The sequence below is a fragment of the Hemitrygon akajei genome, chromosome 14 (genome assembly GCF_048418815.1).
Source record: "Hemitrygon akajei chromosome 14, sHemAka1.3, whole genome shotgun sequence".
Classification (NCBI taxonomy): Eukaryota; Metazoa; Chordata; class Chondrichthyes; order Myliobatiformes; family Dasyatidae; genus Hemitrygon; species Hemitrygon akajei.
Window position 1 is genome coordinate 54,496,018 of NC_133137.1, and position 20,683 is coordinate 54,516,700.

The window sequence follows — 20,683 nt, forward strand, 5'->3', positions numbered from 1 at the left end:
TGTGAAGTGACCAGTGTTGAAAGATTCTTAGAAACATAGAAAACCTACAGCACAATACAGGCCCTTCAGTGCACAATGCTGTGCCAAACATGTACTTACTTTACAAATTTCCCAGGGGTATCCTTAGCCCTCTATTTTTCTAAGCTCCATATACCTATCCAGGAGTCTTTTAAAAGACCCTATTGTATCCATCTCCACCATCATCGCCAACAGCCCATTCCACACACTTACCACTGTCTGAGTAAGAACTTACTCCTGACTTCTCCTCTGTACCTACTTCCAAGCACCTTAAACCTGTGCCCTCTCGTGTTAGCCATTTCAGCCCGGGGAAAAAGCCTCCGACTACCCACACAATCAATGCTTCTCATTATCTTATACACTTCAATCAGGTCACCTCTCATCCTCCACCGCTCCAAGGAGAAAAGGCCAAGTTCACTTAACCTATTCTCATAAGGCATGCTCCCCAATCCATGCAATATCCTTCTAAATCTCCTCTGCACCCTTTCTATGGTTTCCACATCCTTCCTGTAGTGAGGTGACCAGACTGAGCACAGATCTCCAAGTGGGGTCTGACCAGGGTCCTATATAGCTGTAATATTATCTCTTTGCTCTTAAACTCAATCCCACGGTTGATGAAGGCCAATGCACCGTATGCCTTCTTAACCACAGAGTCAATCTGCACAGCAGTTTTGAGTGTCCTATGGACTCAGACCCCAAGATCCCTCTGATCCTCCACACTGCCAAGAGTCTTACCATTAATACTATATTCTGACACCGTATTTGACCGACCAAAATGAACAACCTCACACTTTTCTGAGTGGAACTCCATCTGCCACTTCTCAGCCCAGTTTTACATCCTATCAATGTCCCGCTGTAACCTCTGACAGCCCTCCACACTATCCACAACACCCCCAAACTCTGTGTCATCAGCAGATTTACTAACCCATCCCTTCACTTCCTCATCCAGATTATTTATAAAAATCACGAAGAGAAGGGGACCCAGAACAGATCCCTCAGGCACACCACTGGTCACAGACCTCCATGCAGAATATGACCCCTTTACAACCACTCTTTGCCTTCTGTGGGCAAGCCATTTCTGGATCTACAAAGCAATGTCCCCTTGAATGCCATGTCTCCTTACTTTGCCAATAAGCCCTGCATGGTGTACCTTATCTGAAATCCATATACACTACATCTACTGCTCTACCTTCATTAACATGTTTAGTCACATCCTCAGAAAATTCAATCAGGCTTGTAAAGCACGACCTGCCTTTGACAAACCCATGCTGACTCTCCCTAATCATATTGTGCCTCTCCAAACATTCATATATCCTGCCTCTCGGATTCTTTTCCATCAACTTACAAACCACTGAAGTAAGACACACTGGTCTATAATTTCCTGGGCTATCTCTACTCCCTTTCTTGAATAAGGGAACAACATCTGCAACCCTACAATCCTCTGGAACCTCTTCCATCCCCATTGATGATGCAAAGATCATTGCCAGAGACTCAGCAGTCTCCTCCCTCACCTCCCACAGTAGCCTGGGGTATATCTCATCCGGTCCCAGAGACTTACCCAACTTGATGCTTTCCAAAAGCTCCAGAATATCTTCTTTCTTAATGTCTATATGCTCAAGCTTTTCAATCCACTGTAAATCATCCCTACAATTGCCAAGATCCTTTTCCATAGTGAATACTGAAGCAAAGTATTCATTAATTACCTCTGCTGTCTCCTCCAGTTCCACACACTTTTCTACTGTCATAGTTGATTGGTCCTATTCTCTCATGTCTTATCCTCTTCCTCTTCTCATACTTGTAGAATGCCTTGGGGTTTTATTTAATCCTGGTTGCCAAGACCTTCTCATGGCCCCTTCTGGCTCTCTTAATTTCATTCTGAAGCCTCAAGCTGCTAGCCTTATAATCTTCTAGGTCTCTATCATTACCTAGATTTTTGAACCTTTCATAAGTTTTTCTTTTCTTCTTGACTAGATTTTCAACAGTCTTTGTACACCATGGTTCCTGTACCCTACCATCCTTTCCCTGTCTCATTGGAACATACCTATGCAGAACGCCACACAAATATCCCCTGAATATTTGCCACATTTCTGCCATACATTTCCCTGAGAACATCTGTTCCCAATTTATGCTTCCAAGTTCCTGCCTGACAGCTTCATAATTCTCCTTACTCCGATCAAACACTTTTGTAACTTGTCTGTTCCTATCCCTCTCTAATGCTATGGTAAAGATTATGATCACTATCTCCAAAATGCTCTCCCACTGAGAGACCTGACACCTGACCAGGTTCATTTCCCAATACCAGATCAAATAATGTCTCTGCTCATGTAGGCTTATTTACATATTGTGTCAGGAAACTTTCCTGAACACAACCTAACAAACTCCACCCCATCTAAATCCCTTGCCCTAGGGAGATGCCAATCAATATTTGGGAAATTAAAATCTCTCACCATGACAACCCTGTTATTATTACACCTTTGCAGAATCTGTCTCCCTATCTGCTCCTCAATGTCCCTGTTACTATTGGCTGGTCTATAAAAAACACCCAGAGTTATTGACCCCTTCCTATTCCTAACTTCCACTCACTGAGACTCCGTAGACAACCTCTCCATGACTTCCACCTTTTCTGCAGCCGTGACCCCATCCCTGATCAACAGTGCCACACCCCCATCTCTTTTGCCTCCCTCCCTGTCCTTTCTGAAACATCTAAAGCCTGGCAGTTTAAGTACTATTCCTGCCCCTAAGCCATCCAAGTCTCTGTAATCACCACAACATCATAGCTTCAAGTATTGATCCATGCTGTAAGCTAATCCACTTTGTTCATGATGCTTCTTGCATTAAACAGACACATCTCAAACCATGTCTGAGCGTATCCTTTGTCTATCGCATGCCTATCTTCCCTCTCACACTGTCTCCAAGCTTTCTCTATTTGCGAGCCAACTGCCTCTTCCTCCGTCTCTTCAGTTCGGTTCCCACCCTCAGCAATTCTAGTTTAAACTCTCCCCAGTAGCCTTAGAAAAACTCCTTGTCAGGATATTGGTCCCCCTTGGATTCAAGTGAAACCCATCCTTTTTGTACAGGTCATGTCTATCCCAAAAGAGGTCCCAATGATCAAGAAATCTGAATTCCTGGTCCTTGCTCCAATCCCTCAGCCATGCATTTATTCTCCACCTCACTCTATTCCTATACTTAATGTCACGTGGCACAGGCAGTAATCCTGAGATTACTACCTTTGAGGTCCTGCTTCTCAACTTCCTTCCTAACTCCCTGTAGTCTGTTTTCAGGACCTCCTCCCTTTTCTTACCTATATTGTTGGTACCAATATGTTCCACGACCTCCGGCTGTTTATCTTCCCACATCAGGATATCGTGGATGCAATCAGAAACATCTTGGACCCTGGCATCTGGGAGGCAAACTACCATCCATACTTCTTTCCTGTGCCTCAGAATCACCCATCTGACCCCCTAACTGCTGCCTTCTTCTTTTCCCTACCCTTCTGAGCCACAGGGGCAGATGCTGTGCCAGAGGCATGGCCACTGTTGCCCCCCCCCCCCAACAGTACTCAAACAGGAATACTTATTGTTAAGGGGGCAGCCACAGGAGTACTCTCTAGTAACTGCCTCTTGCCTTTCCCTCTCCTGACTGTTACCCACTTATCTGTCCCTGAAACCCTGGTGTGACTACTTGCCTATAGCTCCTCTCTATCACCTCCTCATGTTCCCTGACCATTCTTGTTCCGTAGATGCTGCCTGACTTATTGAGTTTTTCCAGCATTTTCTGCTTTTTGTAAAAAATGACTATCAGCTCAGACAGCGTTCCTGCCTCAGGGCAATTTAATACAGATAGCATGGTGAGCATTCGTAGTTGGTATTGCACTTTCGAAAAAGCTGTGTAAGATCACCCATGTCCCAAAAGCTTCATCAGACAGATAGAGCTTGGGAGATACTCGTGCAATGTAATGCAGGTAAATGTTTAATGAAGGAAGAGTTCAAGCTAGATGTGAAATGTCAGTGAACCTTACTCCATGTCAGGTTAGTGCTGAGTGTTGGCATAATGCCTCAGCTTGTGAAACTTTAAAGAGATCTGCTCACAGCGTCAATGTCAGCACAGGACACAGAGCTGTGTGTGTTACTCCAGACCTCCAGCATCTGCAGTCTCGCATGTGGCACGGTACTAGCTATACCTTTGGTGTAAATTCCAACCTTTCAATAGCACCTATAGTTCATTGAGACTGTCCATCAGCATGCCTTCCCTGTCACCATTTTGCAGTGTCCATATTTATAGTGGAAACTGCCAACAGTACTTTGCATGGGGTTGGCCCATGACTCTGCAGTGCCACCAAATGGAGGGTGTATTGTATGGATCCATTTATTTTAGAGCAGTGACCCCCTCCCAGTTCTACCTGCTGACCTGTTGTCTACGCATGCGCTGTTGCCTATGTATGTGCAATGTTCTCTGTCTCTCTCCCTCTGCAATGTGAATTCACCAGTTAAAGCCATCTCCCGCATGAATGATTTTATTTAATTGATATGTTCTTGAGCATAGACACAACAAGTTGGCGACAAGTACAAACCTGAATGTCAGAAAATAACACCAACTGCACCGACAGTTACAGGAGGAAACAACGAGAGTTAAGCAGCACGAGAAGGCCATCACCGATGCTAACAAAGACAGTGCATAGTAACAGAGAAAGAGGTGCTGAATTTAAAGTGAAAATAGTATGGCGATGGCTTCGGACAGGAAAGTTGATGAATTTGATAGTCTAATGAAGGCCGGGAGTTGTATATCAAGAGGGTGGAGCTGTATTGTAACGCACACAACGTGGATAAGCAAAAAAAGTCCCTATGCTTCTTAGCTTAATGGGCCCAAGAACATACAGTCTCTTAGCACAACTTAGTAACCAAATGTTCAAAAAATTGTTACAATTTTACAAAATCACTTTAGCCCTAAACTGTTGGCAATATCTGAGTGATTTATATTTTACAAAAGGAACCAGTCAAAAGATGAGAGCATTTCTGAATACATTGCAGAAATGTGCAAAGTTTCCCAGTACTGTATCTTTAGAGATGGACTTCTGATGCATTAAGAGACAGGCTCATGCATAATCAAAGCACTCAAATGAGGCTACTGATAGAAAGAGACCTAATCTTAGAATGGGCATTGACCATTGCAATATTGTTAGAGACTGCAGCAAAGGGAGTAGCAGAACTACAAAAAAGGGATGTTAGAATGTGAACTGCACAAAATGGTGCAGAAAGTCAAAAATGTTATCAATGTGGTAAATCCTCCCATGTTGCAAATTATTGTTGGTTCAAAGAAAATGTCAGCAAAATGCGTTACAGACAAGGTTACAAAGAGACACTGTGCAAGGTAAACAAGAAGCACAACCGAGTGAAAAGACTTAAACACAAAATGAAACAAATGCATAAAGTTACTGAATGCAAAACAGAATTAGACAACATAGAGTCTGACAAAGGTGAATTGTCATGTCTAGAACTGCATAGTATAACTGAAGCAGATCACAAAATCATCTGGATCACTATAGGTGTGTAAAGGGTTTCTTATGTTACTGCGTATGTTAATTAAAATGGCTTCTTTGTTAAGTAAAAGTAGGGATGCTTCTTTGTCACGGTAACTGGTGAGAGAGTGCTTTCTCTCACAGCTTGTTTGGGTTATAGTTACTGATAATGAGAATTGTATTCATTTGTTAACTAATTGGGATAGATGTTATTCTTTCTTGTGGGTCTGTGAGCTGGTGTTTCACGGACTTTTGAAGAGTTGGAAAGGAGATCGCGAGGAAGGTGGACGGTGCTGGAGGCGCACTGGTCGATCACCGAGGGTGGTCCCAGGCACATGGGTCGTGGAGGTCGGAGAAGATCAAATAGTGGACCGAAGATTTCGAAGGTTGTGCTCCAACGATTATGCATTAATTGACTGAACCCTGATAAGTTCTGGCACCTTTTCTTTCCTTTCTTTTCTTTCATATATATTGTATCGCTATTAATCACTTAGTTCTAGGAAGATTCATAAAGTGTATTCTGTAAACGTACATGGTGTGTGGTTCGATATTGCGTGTGCGAGTTTGTACTAGTGTGCATTTCACAGCATCCACGTATACAGGAGGCGCTGTTTGGCGGGTGGATGGATTTTCCCCTAGACATACACCAGCTGATTGCATGAGCGTTACAGGTGCATCTGATGTAAAACTGAAAATGGAGCTGGATATAGGGTCAGCTTTCTCCATAATTCCGGAGGCTGACTACAACAGACTGTTTTCTAAGATACCATTAGCAAAAGCCTCCAGTGATGCTAAAGACTTACACAGATGAAAAAGTGTCTCCCAAAAGCAAACTGAAAGTAAATGTGACATATGGAGGCCAAACACAACAGTTAGAGCTTTACGTACTGAAAATTGGAGGACCAGCACTTATCAGACGTGAATGATTGAGAAAAATCCAACTGGACTGGCACTTAATCAAAGCTCACACTGTGGCATCAACAGGTAATTGCAGCTCAAATGGTAGCACTAACCAGAGACTGTCACAGCTGCTTAATGCTAATGAGAAGATGTTTGAGAAGGGAATAGATAAACAGGTCGAAGACTTGGCCAAAAGCAGTTCAGGATGCCAAAAAGTTCAAAATCCACTCCCACAGGCACCACTAAACCCGTGTGATGACCATCGTCACCATGACAATGATTACATATTGACTTTGCTGGGCCAGTCATAGACTCCATGTTCCTAATTGCTGTGGATGCTCATTTGAAGTGGCTGGAGGCTATACCAATGAAGACAACTACCTCAGCAAAGATTGCCTCCACTCTAAAGACTATCTATGCCAGAAATGGCTTACCAGAACAAATTGTGAGTGACAATGGACCACAATACATGTTAGCTCCTCACCACCCTGCAACGAATGGATAAGCAAACAGTACATTAAAGCGATGGAGAAATTCACCTACAGCACAAGGTATACAACTTCCTTTTTGTACATCCAAACTCTGTTCATGCGACGACAAATCAAACACCTGCAATGCTCTTCATGAGCAGGAATCTGAGATCTCGCACAGACCTCCTGAAACATGATCCATAGAGGAAGTGCACAATAAACAGTTCAGCCAGTTGCCAAGAGAAGCAGCAAGGAGCTTCGAGCTTGGACAGGAAGTCCTATCGTGTGATTATTGAGAAGGCAAGTGAACACCAGTATGATAGCTACAAGAACTGGACCACTGATGTACTCAGTGGATGCTGGAGATCAGACATGGAGGCATCATGTGGACCAGATACTGGATGCTGACCAAAGAACACACCTGAGTCAATTGCATCCAACAAGACAGTCTCATTACAGTCACTGGACTTACCCCTCAGTGATGATTGTGCCACTAACAGCAACATGACATGGGAAACTGAGAACAGGTGTCTTAGACAAGACACCTGCCAAACCCGATGCCACTCCACAGGTCCAGAGGCGCTATGCTGAAAGAAACAGAGCACCACCCAGAAGACTGAACCTTTAGAACTGTGAAGTTGTTACGGACTGTTATTGTGAAAGCATGTTTATTTGGAATACGTGTATGGGTTTATAAAAAGGGAAATTGAATGTTTTGTACATGAACAGTGTGATGTTGCATTAGTCTAAAGGGGGAAGAAGTGTAATGTATGAATCTATTTATTTTGGAGCAATGACCCCCACCCTTAGCACTACGTATTGATCTGTAGTCTGCACATGCGCATTGTTCTCTCTCTCTCTTTCTCTCACTGCAATGTGAATACACCAGTATAAGCCATCTCCCGAATGTGTGCTTTTATTTAAATGATATGTAACTGTGCACAGACACACAGAAGGAGGCTGTGAGTACAGTATGGCAAGATTACACATAGGTAGATTCCAAAATCCAAAACATCAACTGTTCATTTCCTTCCACAGGTGCTGCTCTAGGTTCCAAAGGGCTGGACTACTTAGGCTTGGTTTCTATCACTGCCCATGGTTACTGCTACCCTCCGTTAACCAGGGCCCAGCACAGAGGCCAATCTTTCTGGACTTTTCTGACCCAGGAATCCAGTTGCAAGAACTAGGAACTAGTCCAGAGGCTTTATCCCCAAAATATCTCCGACAGCCTTTGACAGGTGGCAAAGCAGGGCACGGGACTTTGCTGGCTGTCAAAACTGTCACTGATTGTAGAAGTTTATAAACATCTGTTATGATTAGAGGTATTCAAAAGCCAAAGTAATTGATTAAAAAATAAAAATAACAATAAAAATATAACATTAAATAAAAGTTCTTATTATTGAACATCAAGGCAAGGCAGGAAATTTTTCAGAAGCCTATTTACATAGATCATAGAACACAAAATCTGGAACAGTCCAGCACAGGGACAGGCCCCTTCACCAACAATGTTGCCAAACCAATTATATTAGTAATCATTTGGCCAACTAAACTAATTCACTCTGTCTAAACAATGGCATATCCTTCCATTTTCCTCACAATCATGTGCCTATCTAAACATCTTTTAGAAGTCCCTAACGTATCTTGCCCTGCAGGTTGTTAGGGTGGTTAAGAAGGCATAAGGCATGCCAGCTTTATATCTACCACCACCCACCACTCTGCTCCTCACATCTCCTTCCAAATTACCCCCCTACCACCACCCACCACTCTGCTCCTCACATCTCCTTCCAAATTACCCCCTCTCATCTTAAAAGCATGCCCCCTGGTATTAGACATTGCAACCCTGGGGAAAGATACTGTCTACTTTATCTACACCTCTCATAATTTTATAAACCTCTATCAGATTTCCCCTCAGCCTCTGCCGCTCCAGAGAAACAACCCAAGTTTTCCCAACCTTTTATTATAGCACATGCCCTCTAACCCAGGAAGCATCCTGGTAAACCTCTTCTGCACCGGCTCTAAAACCTCGACATCCTTCCGATAATGCGGCAAACAGAAGTGTATGCAATATTCCAGATGATGCCTAACTAGAATTTCATAAAGCTTCATAAACATCCTGACACTTGAACTCAAAGCCTCAATTAATAATAGCATATGCCTTCTTAACCACCCTTACAACCTGTGTAACCACTTACAGGCAGCTATGAACTTGAACCCCAAGATCCCTCTGCTCATCAACACTGTTAAAGGTCTTGCCCTTGACATTGTACTGTGTCTTTACATTTAATGCACTAAAGTGCAACAATTCACATTTGTCTGGGTTAAACTCTGTCATTTCTCTGCACATATCTGCAACTGATCTGTGTTCCGCTGTATTCTTTGCCAGTCTTCTATGCTATCCACAACATCACCAATCTTTGTATTATCTGCAAACTTACTAACCCACCCATCTACTTTTTCACTGAGGTCATTTATATACATCACAAATAACAGCAAATCCAGGGTAGATCCCTGTGCAACACCAATAAGCTAAACCTCCAACTAGAACAAGTCCCTTCAACCATGGCCTTCTGTGTTCTATGGCAAGCCAGTTCTGAATCCAAATGGTTAAATCACCATGATCCCATGCATCTTAATCTTCTGGATGAGCATCCTATGAGGAATGCTGTCAAATGCCTTACTAAAATCCATGCAAACAACATCCACCACTTTAGCTTTATTAATCACCTTTGTCACCTCATCAAAAACTCAATCAAGTTGCAAGTTGTTCTCCACAAAGCCATGCTGTCTCTCCCTAATTATGCCAAGGTTTTCCAAATGCTTCCTTTTGTCTTCCTTTCTATCTCCTAAGTCTTTTCCTCATTGAAACTAATAGGCTGTCAGACCCTGCATTGGCTTAAACTCTCCATCATTAAGGCTGGACTCTCCTACCGGATTCCACGGAGATCTGGGAGTCCCACCAGATTCAGCCTTCCTAATCCATCACTGAACCCTGGAGAAGAGCATTCCAAAGCTCAGGCTTTGAAATCTGGCGCTTATCCTGAATGCTGAACGTTGTATGCTGAAGATTCCAAACAATATACCATCCTGCAGCTAAAAACCAACAGCTGGAGGAACTCAATGGATTAGGCAGCATCTGTGGAAAGAAAATTATTAATATTTCTGGTTAAGACCCTTCATCAGATGCACTGTTACAATCTTGAAACTTTAATTCTACCTCTTCCATTATTGTCCTTTTAGTATTCCTGTTAGATTCAGATTTATTTATCACATGTACATTAAAACATACAGTGAAATGAATTAACAGCCAACACATCCGAAGATGTGCTGAGGGTAGTCTGCAAGTGTTGCTACACATTGTGGTGCCAATATTGTAAGCACACAGAATCAGCAGAACAACACAAGCAACAAAATCAGCAAAACAAGTCCCTTTCAAACCCTGACACCCACCCACCCATATGTACAGACACACCTCCAACCCCAATCCCAGGACATGCCAACTCATGGCCTCCAGCTACCAGATTCTGAGACTCACAGACATTAGGCCTCGAATCTCCAGTCCCCGTCCCAAACTCGTAGACTTGCATCATCTGATCTCTGGGCATATCGATCCAGAAGTGTGGTGCCTCAGCATCTCTCGTGTGTGCTGCTCCAGATTTCCAGCATTTGCCGTCTCTCTCATGTTTCAAATAGAGCACAGAAGATGGAAGTGAGATTCCATGTGTATCAGTTCCCTGCGTTCACAACAGTGTGCGTAACACTACCTCAGCTTGCACTGCTGTTCCATTGAAGGAAGCCCTGAACACCATCAGAGATGGGGGGCCTTCATTGCTGCCCTAAATTCCAATTGTGTAATAAGCAATAAGTAATGAAGAACATAAGGAGTCACAACAGGAGAGATGTTGAGAAGTTTCTGCTGGTGAGAGACACTCAGACAAGGGCACATAGGAAAGGATGGTAACTTAAAGCTGAGGTGCAGAAATATTTTTCACATGGTGGATAGTGAATCACTGGAATCTCTACCCCAGAGGTTGTAGATGTAGAACACTGGATGTACTTAAGAAGTAGACAGATAAATTTACAGTGCAAAAGAGTAACACACACAAAATACTTGAAGAGCTCAGCAGGTCTGTCAGCGTCTATGGAAATGAATAAACAGTCAGAAGTTTCAATAGGTACATTTAATGTCAGAGAAATGGATACAATATATATACTGAAATTCTTCTTCTTTGCAAATATCCACAAAAACAGAGGAGTGCCCCAAAGGATGAATGGAAATTAAATGTTCAAACCCGAAAGCTTCCCCCAGCTCCCCCTCCCACACGTAAGCAGCAGCAAAGCAACCAGCAAAAAAGCATCGTCACTCTCCACCGAGCACTCGAGCGTGCAGCAATGCATCAATAGAGACACAGACTTGCAGTACCCCAAAGGCTACTCGTTCATCCAGTAATTCGACACACCATCTCTCTCTCTCTCCCTAATAAGGGAAAAAGTGATGTCCCTGTTTCACAGTGAGAGGGGAGACATAACAAAACAATTCTCAGATTTACAACAGTAAAAGTCTGTGGCATCACTTCTTCCAAGCTCTGTGCCCAAAGAACTCGGGTCTCTGGGCACACAGCCAGCAGCCAGCTTGCTGATTTCAATCTTCCATCTCCCACAACACACCAGTTTTCTGTGGTGGCAGTGACCTCAAATCCACCCTACCTCCAGAGCCACGAGAATCTGACACCCTGAAGGTGCGCTAGTCTTCTAGGCCGTGTCCATGGCATATCGAGAAATGGCCAGTCGTGAGACCCCAAGAGCCAGTCCCATTTCCACAAAGAACTGAAGTCAGCGTGTAACTCCAGATCAGGGTCTTCAAAAGAACCCTGAAAGGGAAAAATAGAGATATTAAAGATAGAAATAGAGCTGTTTCCGAAGATGCAAGCAAAGGAGTCTCCATTAGGTGCCATCATCCTCCGCCTGTAAAAGGTAACGTTAAGCAGGGTGGTGGAATAAGTACAAGCTGGAAGGTTGTAGGTGAAGCCAAATGAAAATGTAGGTAGGTTGGTGGAGGAGGGGGGAATGAAGTGAGATGCTGGGAGGTGATAGGTGGAAAAAGTAGAGGCTGAAGAAGCAATTTGACGGAAGAATCGACACCCACTAATCTCCGTGTCATCTGAAAACTTTTTATAAGCTGTTTTTATAAGTCATTTATAAAAATCCCATCATATGATCTAAGCTAATAAATGAATTAATTTATCTGTCTGATAGGATGGAGTGAAGGAGAGAAAGTGAGTGGTGATGGTTCCATGCTCCTGCTGCCCATTTTTTTAGCACAAATTTGCAATAAAATATGCGAGGAACTAATAAATAACGTGCTAATAACAGAAACACTCATAACCAAGTATTAAATCGACATAAACCCTAGATTCAATTTGTAAATGTGCCGCATGGTGGAAGTGGCACTGTACAAGCCGAGATGGGATCAGTTACTCTAATGTGATTTGTGTTCAGACAACAAAGGCAGATTCCCTCCACCCCCAGCATGTCATCAGGAGGGCACGAAAGGCAATGTGAACAATTAGTCAGGGGCTGAGCTCCCATCTCCGCAGAGGCTGTGAAGTACACTTTACCGTGAGCATGTCACTTGTTAGCACAAAGCAGAGCTGCACGATGAAAGAGAGGTGAAACAGTCAGTCAGGACCAGTAGCTTCATGTGTGGGTGAGAAAACATTAGTAGCATTTCAATCTACACATCAGCACTTGTACTGCTGTAGCAGAACTGGCACCTTGGGGACATTATGGAGAGGTTCGTGCCACATACCATTTTTCCAGACACACGGACTCGATCTTGTCACTGCCTTCTTTGGTTCTTCCATCACCCATACAGTTTGCACAGTAACTGGTCTAGAATTAACCATGGCCAGATTGTGGAGCACCAGCACAGTGTCACTCAGTTAGTCGCTCTCACACGAGAGGAGTTCACATACTGTACAAGCAGTGTTATCAATAAAGTTAATTTGAATATCCTGCATGGTGGAATCTTGGTGTGCTCTGTAGTCTCTCTCAATATCATACACAACATCCAAAACGCCTCACAACCCATCAGTGAATCTCTACCTAACACTGTCTCTCTCCCTCCCTCCCCCCACCTCCACCACAGTCTCACACCCTCCCCATCACTGTCCTTGCCTACCAGAGCTTCTCTTCAACCCTCCACCACAGTCTCCCCTCCCCTCCACCATTGAATGAAGTGCACTGTGTTCTGCATTAACTGTGCAGGGAACTGAAGGAGTATTTGCTAAACTTTTAGAGCGGCTACAGAGAGGAGAGTAAACTGAATGGAGTGTTAACCAGGTAGGGAGCTAACCTGGGGCCTGTTAACTAGGTGGAGTGTTAACCGGATACACTGTTCACCAGCTGGAGAACTGACTAGGTTCAGTATTAACTGGATGGAGAATTCACCTGGAGAAGTGATAGTGGGTGGACAGCTGACGAGGAGAAGTGGTATCCAGGCAGATAGCTAATAGGAATGAGGTGCTAAGTAGATGTAGGAAAGATGCTTTCCCTTGGAGAGAACTTGTAATTCACATAGGCAACACCAGCAAAGGCTATACATTCCTTGACATAAAGAGAATTTTTTCAAAGCAGCAGCTTACAGTGCTGACAGTTCAGCTATCTGCTAGCTGTGAGTGCTGGATACTTTAAAAGCTGTGGATCCCAGAAACTTCCCAGCTGTTCCTATGGCAAGAATGGTACTTTCCATTTACCACCCCTTGCCTGAATGTTGTTTCGACTTTACAGGAATGGGCCATTTCATTTACTGACAGGCTGGACACACAATTGAACATTGCACAAATCTCAGCAAATTAAAGATTAGCTCAGGAGAACAAATATTGCAAGCAGGTAAAGGAACAAATGAATTTTCCCCATTGCAATCTATGGTCCTGTGATCTACGATGGTGCAGCGGTTAGCACAGCTCAGGCATCAGAGATCAGAGTTCAATCCCAGCATTGTCTGCAAGAAAGTTTGTATGTTCTTCGCGTGTCTACACAGGTTTGCTGCCACATTCCAAAGATGTACCAGTTAGTAGGTTAATCGGTCATTGTAAATTGTCCTGTGATTAGGCTAGGGGTTAAATCGGTGGGTTGCTGGGTGGCAGGGCTTAGTGGGCCAAAAGGGCCGGTCCGCACTGTATCTCAAAATAAAATAAAACACTTCACTCCATTGCAAGAGTTAAGAATGGGAAGAGAGAACACATGTATGGCACATGGCGTGTAAGCATGACTAATGAGAATAGTTTGACTGAGCTAGGGTTTTCTCTTTGGAGCAGAGGAGGATGAGAGGTGACTTGATAGAGGTGAACAAGATGATAATAATCATAGATTGAGTGGACAGCCAGAGAGTTTTTCTCAGGAAGGAAATCTCTAATACAAAGTTCAAAGATTCAAAGGTCCAATTTAATGTCAGAGAAATGTATATAACATACATCTTGAAATGCTTTTGCTTCACAAACATCCACAAAAACAGAGAAATGCCCCAAAGAATGAACGACAGTTAAACATGAGAACCCCAAAGTCCCTCCCCGAGAGGGCATTATTTTAAGATGATTAGAGAGAAGTATTGGCGGGGGGGGGGGGAATGTCGGAGGTATGTTCTTTATGTTCTTAACATGGAGAGTGGTTGGTGGATGGGTCACGGTCCCGGGGGTGGGGGTGGTTATAGAGTCAGATACATTAAAGATATTTAGGAAACTCTTTGATAGGCACGAGGATGACAGAAAAATGGAGGGTATGTAGGAAATGAGGGTTACATCAACCTTAGAGTAGGTTAAAAGTTCACTACAACATCGTGGCCAAAGAGCCTGTATGGTGCTGTAATGTTCTGTTTAAGCTGGTGCTTATAGAATAGAACAGTACAGCACAATTCAGGCCATTCTGCCCATCATATTGTGCCAGACTTTTAGCCTACTCCATGATCAATCTATCCCTTCCCTCCTACATAGCTAATAATGCTCCATTTTCCTTTCATCCATAAATATTCCTACCACCACCGCCAGAATTCATTCCAAGCACTGAACACTTTCTGTGTAAAAAAACCTACTCCTGACATCTCCCATAAGTTTTCCTCCACTGCCCTTAAAAGGATGTCCTCTGGTATTCACTATTGCTGCCCTGAGATAAAGATGCTGGCTGTCCTACCTGTCTACACCTCATATGATATTATGCGCCTCTATCAAGTCGCCTCTTATCCTCCTTCACTCCAAAGAAAAAAAATCGCTAACCTTTCCAATAATCCCCAAGCTCAGCTGAGCATATAAGTGATAGGTGAATTGCATCATTTCTCGTTCCCCATATGTAGAACATAAAAAACTTAGAACATTACAGCTCAGTACAGGCTCTTCAGCCCTCAATGTTGTGCTGACCTTTTAACCTCCTCTAAGATTAATCTAATCCTTCCCTCCTGCATAGCTCTCCACTTTCCTATCATCCATGTGCCCAAGGCAGTGTATTCCATGCACCCACCACTCTCTGAATAAAAAGCTTACCTCTGGCATCCCACCCCCCCCCCCCTCCATACCTTCCTCCAATCACCTTAAAATTATGACCCTTGTATTACCTATTTCCACCTGGGAAAAAGTCTCTGGCTATCCACTCCATCCATGCCTCTTACCATCTTGTACACCTCTATCAAGTCACCTCTCATCTTCCTTTGCTCCAAAGTGAAAAGCCCTAGCTTGCTTCACCTATCCTCATAAAGGCATGCTCTGCAATCCAGACAGAAACCTAACACTTCCTTTGGCTGGTACGTCAGGAGTATGGAAAAGATACTGTGTAAACGCAGACAATCTGCTGGAGAAATTCAGTGGGTCAAGCATTATCAGCCAGGGTAGGGAACTGTTGACCTTTCAAGTCAACACCCTGCATATATATGGCTCAAAGTTCAAAATAAATTTATTATCAAAGTACAAATATGTCACCATGTGCAATCCTGGGATTGATTTTCTTGCAGGCATTCACAGTAACTACAGAAATACATTAGAATCGATGAAAGACCACCCCCAACAGGACAGACAGTCAATGTGCAAAAGACAACAAATTGTGCAAATACAAAAACAGAAAAAATAATAGGAAGCAATAAATATCGAGAATGTGAAATGAAGAATTCTTGAAAGTGAGTCCATAGGTTAGGGGAACAGTCCAGTGATTGGGCGTGTGAAGTTGAGTGAAGAGTCAGATGGATGAGAGGTAATAACTGTTCCTGAAACTGGTGGTGTGAGTTCTGTGGCTCCTGTACAGTTTTCCTGATGGCAGTAGCGAGAAGCCTGGAAGGTGGGGATCCTTGATGATGGATGCTGCTTTCCTGCGACTATGTTCAGTGTAGATGTACTCAACAGTGTGGAGGACTTTACCCATGATGGACTGGACTGTATCCACTACATTTTGTAAGCTTTCTCATTTACGGGCATTGGTGTTTCCAAACCGGGCCATGATACCACCAGTCAATATACTCTCCACCACACATCTATGGAAGTTTGTCAAAGCTTTAGATATCATGCAGAGTCTTCTAAAATTTCTAAGCAAGTTGAGGCGCTTCCATGCTTTCTTCATAATAGCACTTATGTGTTAACCCAGGACAGGTCCTCTGATAACAGTGAAGAATTTGAAGTTGCTGACCCTCTCCACCTCTGATCCCCTGATGAGACCTGGCTCGTGGACCCTCAGTTTCCTCCTCCTGAAACACTGACAATTGCTCCCCCCCCCACCCCCCACCACCACAGATCTCATAGCTTGTTGCTCTATATAAATGCAATTTCTTTTTTTCCCCCTAACCTGAAGCGTATTTTCACGAGTCAAGGATAATCCTTAAAAGAGGAGAAAAACACACCCAAAAATACTTGTTCATGAGCCAAGTTGTTTTCTCCTACACCCTCACTGAAATAAAAGACAATGTCACAACATGCTTGTTAGCACAAGTCTACAGGCAAGCACTCAGCGCAGTTCCAGAACCCAACCCATTTCTGACATTTAGTAACAAAACAAAAGGGATTCTTTGCATTGCTTCACAGCAAGTCTTTCAGTAACAAGGGTACCTAGAAGATTTGCAATAGTACAAGAGAAAAAAAATCACTCAACTATGTACTGTATGGGTGCTGATTATGTGTGTTAATTATAAACACAAGAGATTCTGCAGATGTTGGAAATACAGAGTAGCACACACAAAATACTGGAGGAACTCAGTGGGTCAGGCAGCAACTAGGGAGAGGAATAACAGTCAACGTTCACCTTGGTCCGAAACACTGACTGTTTATTAGTTTTTGTGATGCAATGACATTCTCTCACAGTTACATTAAATCTAATATTAACTGTACATCAGTACATTGGTTTGTTGCAAGATCCAAGATGCAATTAACTAGTGTACCAAAACGTTAATAATTCCTTTCCTCCTACCGATGCTGCTTTACCCATTGAGTTACCCTGGAGCTTGTTTGTTGCTGTAGGCCAGGGTACATTTTGTCTTTGTCAAAAGCATTCAATATTTCAATAGGAATGTCTGTATTTGTTTTAAATCTGCTCACGAGTATTATCTGCTTTTCAAAAACTCACCGTTCACTTCTGTCCCATGAGTTCACTTCCAGTGCAATTGTGGTTTGCCTCCTCCTCTCTAGTCTTGTAAGGGAATAAGGCAAATAGCAGTTCAAGTAATAGAACATCAAACATTTCGGCACAGTACAGGCTCTTCAGCTCAAAGTGTTGTGCCAGCCTTTTACTGTACTCTAAGATCAATCTAACCCTCTCTCCTATGATATTTCAATTACTCATGTGCCGATCAATGAGTTAATTAAGTGCCCCAATATATCTGCCTCCACACACCCACTACACTCTGTGTAATGAAAATGTACTTGTGATATCCCTGTTAAGTTACTCCTATTTAAATGTAACTTAAATAACAATGAAGAATCATATTCTGGAAGAATTAGAGAACTTTTATTTACAGTAGTAAACAAACACATCTTAACACAGCCACGTGCTGGTACATTCTAGCAAACCTGTGCATGCTCAGTGCTCTGTCCAAACATGTAATGGCACATCATTGCACGTGATATCACATCTTCCTTTCTTTAAAAAGAAAAAAACAATTAACAACATTAATCAAAACACAGCTCTATCAGATAACTGAAACTGAAGTTGGCTCTTTCTTAAGATCTTTGCGATTTCCTAACACTGCTCCCTCCTCTGTTTGGACCATGCGTGATCTGGTCTGTGTCCATGTGTTCATTTTATCTTGTATCCTCACTCTGTCTCCTTGTCCTTCAGACAAATGTCTCCTTAGATCAGTCAATTCACGTTCCACTTCCATTTGTAATGAAATACGAATCCTCTTTCCTTCATCTAATTCATTCATTAACTGTGTAATTTCTTTTTTATGCTGAGACTTCATCGTTTCAATAAAACTTCTCAACTCCTTCACTTGTGCTTTCACTTCTTCCTTATACTGTGCCCACTGTGAACGCTCCTGCTCTAGACGGTGATGAAACTGAATCTCATATTCTCTCAGTGTCTCTTTCATTATCGCTAGCATTGAAGCAACCTCCTCCTGCCATTGCTGTTTCACATCATCAATTGCCTCCTGTTTGGTTGTCTCGGACACTGCAGCTACAGCTTTTATATTCTCCATGTCAGCACTTGCCTCCATGAGCTGGACCTGCAGTCGAGTTACATCACCTTCTGCCGACTGTAATGAAACAGTCTGCCGCTTCAGCTCTGCGTCACTGTCCAAGACCAAAACTCTTTTCACCGAATTAAGACTTTCACAGGCAGATAAACCCAGAACTGACTGTACATTTTTTGGCACGACCACAAATGAAAGCATGTGCACAATATTTTTGTGTGATACCTTTGACATGCATGTTCCTTTAACTGGAATATCTGCTCCTGAATACCCAGTCACTTTTATATTCATCTGAAGTAACTTTGGTCTTGGCTTTAAAGCACTAAACTCAGATTCTGCAAGAATATTTACTTGTGCTCCAGTATCAAGTTTAAACAGCATATTGTTTTGGTTCACTTGCAATGGAATAGTCCAGTCATTCTTACTTTGTTTATTTTCACAAAGCACATCTATATAAAATTCCCCACATTCAACTTCAAGCACAGCGTTTACTTGTTTCATTTTATTTTCCTTCTTTCTACTTTTACAACAGCGTGAAAAATGATTAATCTTACCGCGGCCATTGCAAATTTGCGGGACACTGATTTGGACGATGTTCCCATGCACAGCGATCACATGACTTTTTTCTTTCAAATGTCGTCTTGCTCTCTGTCGACGTACTATTGCATTTCTTGATTATGTTCATGCTTTTTTACAGCGTTTACATTGCAGTTTTCAAAAACAAACTCTTCAGCCTGCAACGTCATGGTCTCAGAAGCTTTGCAAAGCACCAAAGCTTTGTCAAAATTTAAATTTTGCTCTCTCAACAGCCTTTCTCTCAGAGTGTTATCTCGAATGCCACAAACAATTCTATCTTTAATGAGAGAGTTCGTGAGCAATCCAAACTCACATGTTCTACTACGCTTTCTTAACTCAGTAACATACTGATCAATTGATCAGCAGCTCTCTGCGCACATGTGAAGAATGTATATCGCTCATATGTTAAATTACGCTTAGGTATACAAAATACTTCAAATCTGTCCATTATTGACTTTAAATTAAAATTATTTCCATCTTCAAAGACAAAATTATTATATTGCTCTACTGCATCATTCCCGATCACATGGAGCAGAAGCGCACCTTTGGTTTTTTCCGATTTTTCTTCATAGTCGATCGCCGATAAGTACAGCTCAAACTGTTGCTTGAATATCCTCCAGTTCTCAGCTACATTGACAGTCAGCTGAAGTTTTGATGGGGGTTGTAACCCTTCCATTTTACCGCTTACATTTCAAACGTTTTTTTCTTTTTTTTTATTATCTTTGATTCTCGATTCTCCCGTATTATTCTTCCAGAACCACTTCTGACACCATGTTAAGTTACTTCTGTTTAAATGTACCGTTGGTTAACAGTAAAGAATCATATTCTGGAAGAATTAGATAACTTTTATTTACAGTAATAAACAAACACATCTTAATCCAGCCACGTGCTGGAACATTCCAGCAATCCTGTGCATGCTCAGTGCTCTGTTCAATCACATACTGGCACATCATTGCACGTGATATCACCACAATCCCTTCTATACTTTCCTCCAATCACCTTAAAATTATGCCCCCCTCATATTAGCTATTTCCTCCCAAATAAAACGTCTCTTGCTACCCACTCAGTCTCTACCTCTTATCATCTTGTGCATCCCTGCCAAATCACTTCTCATCCTCCTTCATTCCAAAGAGAAAAGCTGTAGTTTGCTCAACCCATTCTCATTAGACATGCTCTCTAATCCAGGAAGCATTGTGGTAAATCTCCTCTGTACACTCTCTAAAGCTTCCACACCCTTCCTATAATGAGGCAACTAGAACTGAACACAATATTCCAGGTATGGTGGAAGCAAGCAGTAAAAGCATTGAAGATGTATAGTAGGTCAGGTGGCATCACAAAAGACTCTCTATTGGAACTTTCATCATTCGAACAGTCTGAAAGGCTAATTCCATCTCCACAGATACTACTGATCTACTGTGTACTTCCAGCTTTGATGCCATTTGTCACAGCAAGGAGAGAAGGTTTGCCAGTCAACCAGGGACAGACATCTGTGTGGACTTTATTTTAATGCATTTTTCAAGATCTAGGCAAAGGAGGCAGGCCAGCAGT